The following is an 8243-nucleotide window of genomic DNA, read 5'->3' as shown; positions in this document are numbered from 1 at the left end:
CCTCCTAAAAATTACATACCTCGTAAAAAAGGAAGTTCCTTATAACGACCATCTGGCAAAGTGGATACGCCAGAAATCTCTCTCATTACCTGAATTATTAATGAGGATATAAATGACAGCGGGAAAATATTATGGGACATAATTCCGGTATACACTGATAGAAATATATATAACCGCAAGACATTTCATCTTTTCTCTTTGCTATAAAAGGGGAAAATACTAAATTGTTATGGATCTCTCTGCTACAGTTTATAGTATATATATTCACATCCATACAGAGACACAGACACAGACACAGACACACACACACACACACATATATATATATATATATATATATATATATATATATATATATATATATATATGTGTGTGTGTGTGTGTGTGTGTATGTATGTGTATGTGGTCGTATTAGTGACTACTGTGACGAACCTCTATACTGCACATACAAAAGAACATACCATATACAGCAGAGGTCTTATAAACTATACATGCAGTAAATATACACATTTACACTGACTAACACCGATTCATATCTGTATACATATATTTATGCAAAAATACAGAACCTTTATACGGGGCAAAACGTACATTATCATTTGAATGTATAAGAATGAAAAAAAAAAATACCATACACAAAACAAACAAACAAAATACTCTACGGGTTACCCTTCTGTACATCACCATTAACCTATAATGGAAATCGCCCGTTAACGGAGGTCAAAATGACTCGACGAATAAATAGACCTATCCATAGATAGGCCTAACAGGCATCTGTGTTCCCCCATGTAGCATTTTTTTCCCTTGTCAAGATTCCGTGTTGATTAATATTGGTACAATAATGATGTGATAATGTTGTTGGTTGAAATGCGTCTACAACTATCATACCTAGAAATGGCCTAAACAGTAAATAGCATAAAAAAGAGAGTAAATAAATCATACACTCATTATATATATATATATTTTGTTTGTATGCATGTATGTATATATTATATATATAGTATATATATTTCAAACTATGTATAACATGCAAATGTGCATCATTTCTCCATAATATATATCTATTAATATCATATATAATATATATATATTCATATATGTATATATCTTATGATATATATATATATAGTCATTGCTGATGACGTCATCCCCCCCCCCCCCACAAAAAATTCTCATAAAAATTCTTCGGAAAAAACGGACGCGTCCGGATTCCCCGACCGTTCAATCCAGATCCATTTAATCGCTCTCGCGAGAATCCACACTTGAAGAAACGGGGCAGAGGTCGTGACCTCGCACACGGCGACCTGGTTGAACGGGACTTTTCAAATACCCCCAATTAGATTTTTCATCGAAGCGAATCGCAAGAGGTTTGGTGCTGAAATTTTGGAAAAGACTAGAATGCGTTTTGTATCGGCTGTCCCTTCGAGACTGAATATAGAATTTAATTAATGAATAAAAAGTAGAATTTGGGCAAAAGGCCAAGCACTGGGACCTATATAGCAATCGGCGCTCAAACGTGGACAGAAAACAGTAACAGGAGGATAACCTTCCAGTTGCACTATGAATCAATTGTTAGAAGAGGATGGAAAATAAGACGGAAGAAAGAGAATATGAAAGGAGGTACGGTAACAGGAACGTAGGAACGTAAGGGGTTGCAGCTAGGAGCCGAAGGCGCGCTGCAAAGAACCTTTAAGTAATGCCTACACTGTGCAGCATGAGGTGCACTATTGGCACTAACCCCCCACCCCGCCCCCCGGAGACTTTCCCTTTGCAAGATAATTCATATTAATGTGGTTTTACAAGCAATGATGGTTTGCGTATTCAGGCCTTTCTTACTGAAAAAATAAAACAATCACACAGGAAACAGGCAGAGCCCCAAAACCTCATAAATTACAAGGCTACTGTATACTACACAAAACAAGCAACAAACACTATTCTGATACTCTTGCAAAACAGACAATTTGTCACATTGGATAACATCCCTGGAAGATGTGAGTCTTCATCCTATAAGTAATGATTAACATCCCTGGAAGATGTGTCTTCATCCTATAAGTAATGATTAACATCCCTGGAAGATGTGAGTCTTCATCCCTATAAAAAAGGTAATGATAACCGCCCTGGAGATGTGTCTTCATCCTCCTTAAGTAATGATTAACATCCCTGGAAGATGTGAGCTTCAATCCTAATAAATAAATGATTAACATCCCTGGAAGATGTCTTCATCCTTAGTAATGTCCATCCCTGGAAGATGGTGAGTCTTCTCCTATAAGTAAATGAATTAACTCCCGGAATTGTTGTCTTCTCCTATAAGTAATGATTAACATCCCGAAAAAATGGGTTCTTCATCCTATAAATAATGATTAACATCCCTGGAATATGAGAGTCTTCATCCTATAAGTAATGATTAACATCCCTGGAAGATGTGAGTCTTCATCCTACAAGTAATGTAACAAATCTAAGTAGTCTAATCGCAATAAAGCTATCCGAATTTTAGTTTTATTTCCAAGAAGCACAGAGACCGAATGGGACACAAATAGAAGGAACTGAAAATGCGCGACACAAGTCAATTTGCTAGTTGCAAAGATCTTTTCCAAAGGGAGCGCGGCGATAACCTACACTCCAGCCTCGAACGTTTTCGAATGCCAGAGACCTAATCAAGATACATGCGAGCCAAACGGGAGAGCAATTCTCAACAGCAAATTGATCCCATGATAAACGTAAACGAGCTGACAAATGCTCTTCCCCCACCTTCCTCCTCGTTCTCCTCTTCTTTTTATCTTGTGCGGGAATTCAGGGACCCATGAGTCTAAAACCTTTCGTTTCAATTTCCCTTCTGTCTATACTCAATGTTAACTACAACTGCTACTACTACTACTACTACTACTACTACTATTCTCTCTCTGTTTCTTTATTCCCTCGAGTTCGCTTAGCAAACAAACGCTGGGCTACCTACCAATCAACTTCCAATTCCCGCAAGTAAGCTCTGGTAATTTTTCCATTCTCTCGTGTAATCCAGGTAATTTCCCCCCAAAACCAACATGACTCATACCAATCAGTATAGAAGGTATATATATATATATATATATATATATATATATATATATATATATATATATATAGTATTAGATTATTTTTAATAACCTTTTGTATTCACAACCAAATGGCTAAAAAACAATCAATAGTACTAGTCCAGACAGACATCCAGACTTCTTCCATAGGCATAGTTATCACAAATGATACATAAAGCCCATAAGAATGCTTCATTAATTAGACCCTGTTAACTTTTATTTACTCTTACCACTCATCGTAAGGCTCGTCATACCTAAAACTTCCATTGCAGAACTAGATGTCTGATGATTGAAAGTACTTTAACCTTAACGCAATATTCGTCAATATATCATTTACCATATGAACGTCTCAACCAGGTAAACATCCACCTATAGCATCACCTCCGAGGAGCTAGTATTAACCATTGGTCTAAATCTCAAATGGCACCCCCGTGGTTAGTACTAGTCCCTCGGGAATCTAAGTATTATATACACACATTTCTGTATATTTCTATATATTAAAAAACGATATCTTTGATCCCCGCAATGTTTATTACAAGCACCTGGCAGTGACGCGTAGGTGAATACATTCCGGGTTAATCAATATGAATACCAAACAAACCTACTCATATAACATTATAAACAAAATGAAACTGTACAAATCACCTAATTAAAGACACCACCTTCTATTCATACCTTGGAGTCTCCTCATCACAAAAAATAACTGTTCATACCTACAACATTCACTGTGACATCAAAGGTTTCTCTCCTGACATTGCACGTAAATGAAATCAAAATTCCTTTTAGAGTTAAAAGTCAGTGTTTATGAGGCTGGAAATTTCGAAATGAAATTGGTAAATTACACCAAACTTACATTCAGAGCTGAGTGGCAACGCCATTATAGCCACGAAAGGTAAGAAAACCTTTAAAAACCCTATGAATTATTGCCTAACCATACAGACACCAAAACCCCACTTTGGAAAATCAGTAGTAAATGATTCTGACACCACAGCCCCTCTGGGAACCAGAAGACTCCAGTTCACTCTCCAGATGATTAAAAAGAAAGAAAAAAAAATCCAACCATGCGCGGACGCTCACGTTATTTAATTGGTGCTTATTTGTTCTGGCTGGAGAGAAAGCGAAAAAAAGGCAGGAAGAGGACGTGAGAAAAAAAATCTCAAAGGGATTCGAATAAAAAGGAGGGGAAAACGAAAGAAAGAAAATGACAGCAAAGGTCGAACTTCTTGTTGGAGTCGCTTTGGTGGCTGTCAAGAGTAATAACGGGTTTGTAAGAGGTGGCCTTGCCTCTACCTCCCAAGACTTTGAGAATTCTGGTGGGGATAAATATATTTTCACCTGCGCCATGCATGACCTTTTGTGTTTACTTTTATGAAGGGGAAAAGGGCATTACATTTTTTATCTTGCAGTTTTATCGCAAGGATGAAAAATGTTATAGGCGAAATCGAAGGGTTGAAGTACTATTTACTGCATTCGAAATATCTTTATTTTCTTGATATAATGATGCTAAGACATGTGCCTGTATAAACGTAATTTCTTAAAAAAAATCGTTGTTTCTGAGACGATGAGGTAAGAATTTCAGATGCAGAATACCCCATGAAGACTTCCTATGATAATCACCGATAAAAAGTTTTTATTTTTCCTGCGTGAGACGCAGCGAATTCACAATAGGAACGAAACTTCCTTTTCTGTTTGCAAATAACGTCGTTTTGAGAAAACTGCTATTTCGTGATGTGAAATGCGGAAAAAATAAACAAATACGCAATGAACATTCTTTCCCTCTGTGCATTTGGGAGACAGCCGGTTTCTCCTGTACCCAATGCAGTTCACTATTGGGAACACGCACAACGCATATCTAGTTCAGAAATGAACCGTTATCAGTATTTATTAGTTTCTTCGTTATTTTACAGCAAACATTCTACCTAAATGAATGCCATGCTCCCAGTTAAGAACGCAGAGGCATTCCATATCTCTCTCTCTCTCTCCTTGTCTCTACCGTCCCATTTATCTCCGACCAAACTTTTGTTTGTCCAAGAAGTGCATTCCTTTTCGGAACGTTTTGGGCCATTTTACAGCTAAATTTCATTTGCTGAATAAATGCCATGCTTCGTTGAAGTGGAAATTTACCTATTACGTACAACTGAAATTACCATATTCCACCTGGAAAGATACTTATTTTGACACCACAATACTATGAATAACGAAATCCCACGCTGCTTTGGCAGTTATAAATATCAAGATATTTTTTAAAGTCATTTGTACTTTCGTAGGTATACAAACCAGTTATTTTTTATTTTTTTTACATAGGAGTATTCCTCAAAGCGAGCTGGAATTAGTCGTTGGCGGTTAACTGTGGTAGGACGAGTGTTGGGTGGAGGGTAGGGGGTGGGGCTGGAATTAGTCGTTGGTGGTTAACTGTGGTAAGATGAGTGTTGGGTGGGGGTGGGGCACTCGACTAAGGGTAAGGCCCCACCGAATCCGGCGCGGCGCGTCGCGTGCGTCTAACACGGCTACGCGTTTTGTGCGTTTCGATCAACTGTTATAGTTCAAACACGAGTGGCCCCACACGGCGCATGAGCGGGCGTGACGTCAGGTGCGTTACCGGACTAGACGCACAAGGAACAAAACATTTTGTTTTTAGCCGCACGTGGACGTGCGTCTTCCGCATGAAGAAGAAATTGTGGTAGACCTACAACAACCTGCATTTGAACCACCTGCCCAACTTTGAGTTATAATCAAATGTGATGATTTGTGGTTATGATAAAGGATTAAAATATTTTTTTTATTATATTCTAATGGATACATTTATGTAAATATCTTTGTTTCAGAAGTTCCTGTATCAAAGTGTTCAGTTCACACACAATTCTACGTATCTTAATTTTTGTATTAAATGAAATAAAGTGCAACTTTAATTTCGAAATCAGTAATCCTTCCCTCAGAGTTACTACACTACAAGTTTCTTACGTTAATACTTATCTTCTGTAATTTGTATCAAATTTTGATATTCGAGATATAATGCCCTAGTGAATTAAGTCAAAGGTTTTCGGCGGCATCGGACAATATTAAAAAAAAAAACCCCGTCTGGACGCTATCGTAACTTATGAAAGTTTTGCTCATTCTCCACTCTTTCCTCATCTAAAGTTGTCATAAGTCCAGATTTTCCTACTGTTCAACGCCTCTAATTTGGTTGACAGCACCGAGTCAGAGGAAAACCTCGCGCTCTCCCTTCATAACGGCAACTACCGCTGAAGTTTGAATTGTCCGTCTAGCCCTAACTCTGCTGAATGCCAACACTTATTTCTTTGACCTCTGGGATATGAGGGGTGATTGAGTTAGGCTTATGGGAAAAAAAAATGAGCTCCGGTTACTCCTATACTAAGGAAACATCCAAATTACTTTTAAAAGTTTCAGCACTGTTTTCACGTGAATACAAGCCATCACCTACTCCGTTGGAAGCACTCCATGGGTAGTAGGCTCTCTCTGCGGACTAGATTCAAATAGCTAGTCCGTTAAGAGAGCCTTTCACAGTCCATAATTAGAATTTAGAAGGTCAAGCCTCTCTATGCATAAGCAATTTGAATATCTACCGGGAAATGTCATTCTCCCGGTCATGTTAATAAATGCACCAATGACTCGTGTAACCTCCAATAGTATCCGTCATAAGAATGCAATACACAGTCCTGGGTAAAATTGCAGACTACTGCAGAGGCCTGATTCCCACCATCTTTTGATTATGTTCATATTACTATATATTCATCCCCAAGATAGCAGGTACTAAACATGGGGCCTTTGCAAGTAAACCTGTAGTTACCGAGCTAACAGGCAGAGGAAGTATTCTCCAGTTTGACCTACACCTATAGGCCAGAGTAAGATGTAGGCATATCTGAATTCAAGAAAACATTGGGGGACCAACTCTACACTAAAGACATAGGCTAGTACCACGTTTGGGAATGACGCTAGTATCTTGGTCAATCAAAATCACAACTCCACACCTTCTTGTTAAAAAGATATGCTTAGGAAGTTATATACTACCACGTGAACCAAAGCTCTAAGATAGGTTAAAATTCATTTAGGAAATGTACCGTTTGTATTTAACCGTTTCTCGGAAATGAACTTACCACAAAACAAGACGGATGGAATCGTCACAAATATTAACGGTCTAGGCCTATTTGGGGATCTCAATATAAAGCCAATAGCAAATATACACCAGCTGTCGCTACTTATATTAACACTACTACAATAGACTACAACAATGAATACTCAACAATACCGTCCCCGGTAAAGGGGGGTGGGGGGGGAGTGCCGTCATTGCACCTCATGCGGTACACAGTTGTCATTGAGATTCTATGCAGCGTCCCTTAGCTAGATAGCCAGACGCAACCCCTTTCGTTTCCTTTACCGTACCTCCGTTCATGTTTTCTTAGTTCAACCTCTCCTAACAGTTAGTTTCATAGAGCAACTGCGAGGTTTTCCTCTTGTTACAACTCTCAACCCTAATATTCTTAATTAACTTCCTTTCAGCAATGAATGACGTCAACGATCCCAGCCCTTCGCCTTTGGTTCAAATTGTACATTTCATACTCCATAAACACCGTCATCAAAATAAGGGAAACGCGCAAATGCCCACTTGTTATATGCATCATTTTCAATAAGCCTAAGCCTCCTCCAACAAAATCGCAATCGCTTAGCAATAAAATCATCCTGAACCTGTGCAAAATGTTAGTACGAATTGGGAGCGTAGGTATGCATTTTTCAATCCTAATATAACCTAGGCTAATTACTCTAAGGTCTACTGAGAAAAAACAAATTTAACTGCCGTATCACAATATATAAAATAATCAGAACTGGTGTAATTTAATGTTGCCACGATCGTGTGAATGGAAATATATTCTCTAAAAGTAGGCCTAGGCCTATAGTATAGCAAAATGGCTAGATGAACACTGCGAAACCAAAACCACTTTTAAAAAGAGCAAAATAATCCCTTACCACGTGTCCCAGGTCAAATCAGTTCACTTGCAGGTCGACGTACGCACCAAGGATACACTATTCACTTAACCGACAAGCACACATCTTACACAAGCAATTTGGGCTCAGCAACACTATTGTGTCACAGAGATCACATCTTATCATTAATCAAGCGCTTTCAGAACTGGCCGGCAATTAGTCTGGTTTGGCGTC

At 38.4% G+C, this 8243-nt stretch overlaps 1 protein-coding gene across 1 annotated transcript in view; it reads right to left on the bottom strand.

Moving 5' to 3' along the window:
- Nucleotides 1–8243, bottom strand: part of LOC135209993 (glycine receptor subunit alpha-2-like) — a gene marked incomplete in the record, with an annotated part of 455240 nt that extends 446997 nt beyond the window's left edge. Inside the window, 1 exon segment of the mRNA XM_064242724.1 lies at nucleotides 8052–8243.

The sequence above is a fragment of the Macrobrachium nipponense genome, chromosome 39, assembly GCF_015104395.2.
Source record: "Macrobrachium nipponense isolate FS-2020 chromosome 39, ASM1510439v2, whole genome shotgun sequence".
Lineage (NCBI taxonomy): Eukaryota > Metazoa > Arthropoda > Malacostraca > Decapoda > Palaemonidae > Macrobrachium > Macrobrachium nipponense.
This window is presented reverse-complemented; position numbering and strand designations above follow the sequence as displayed.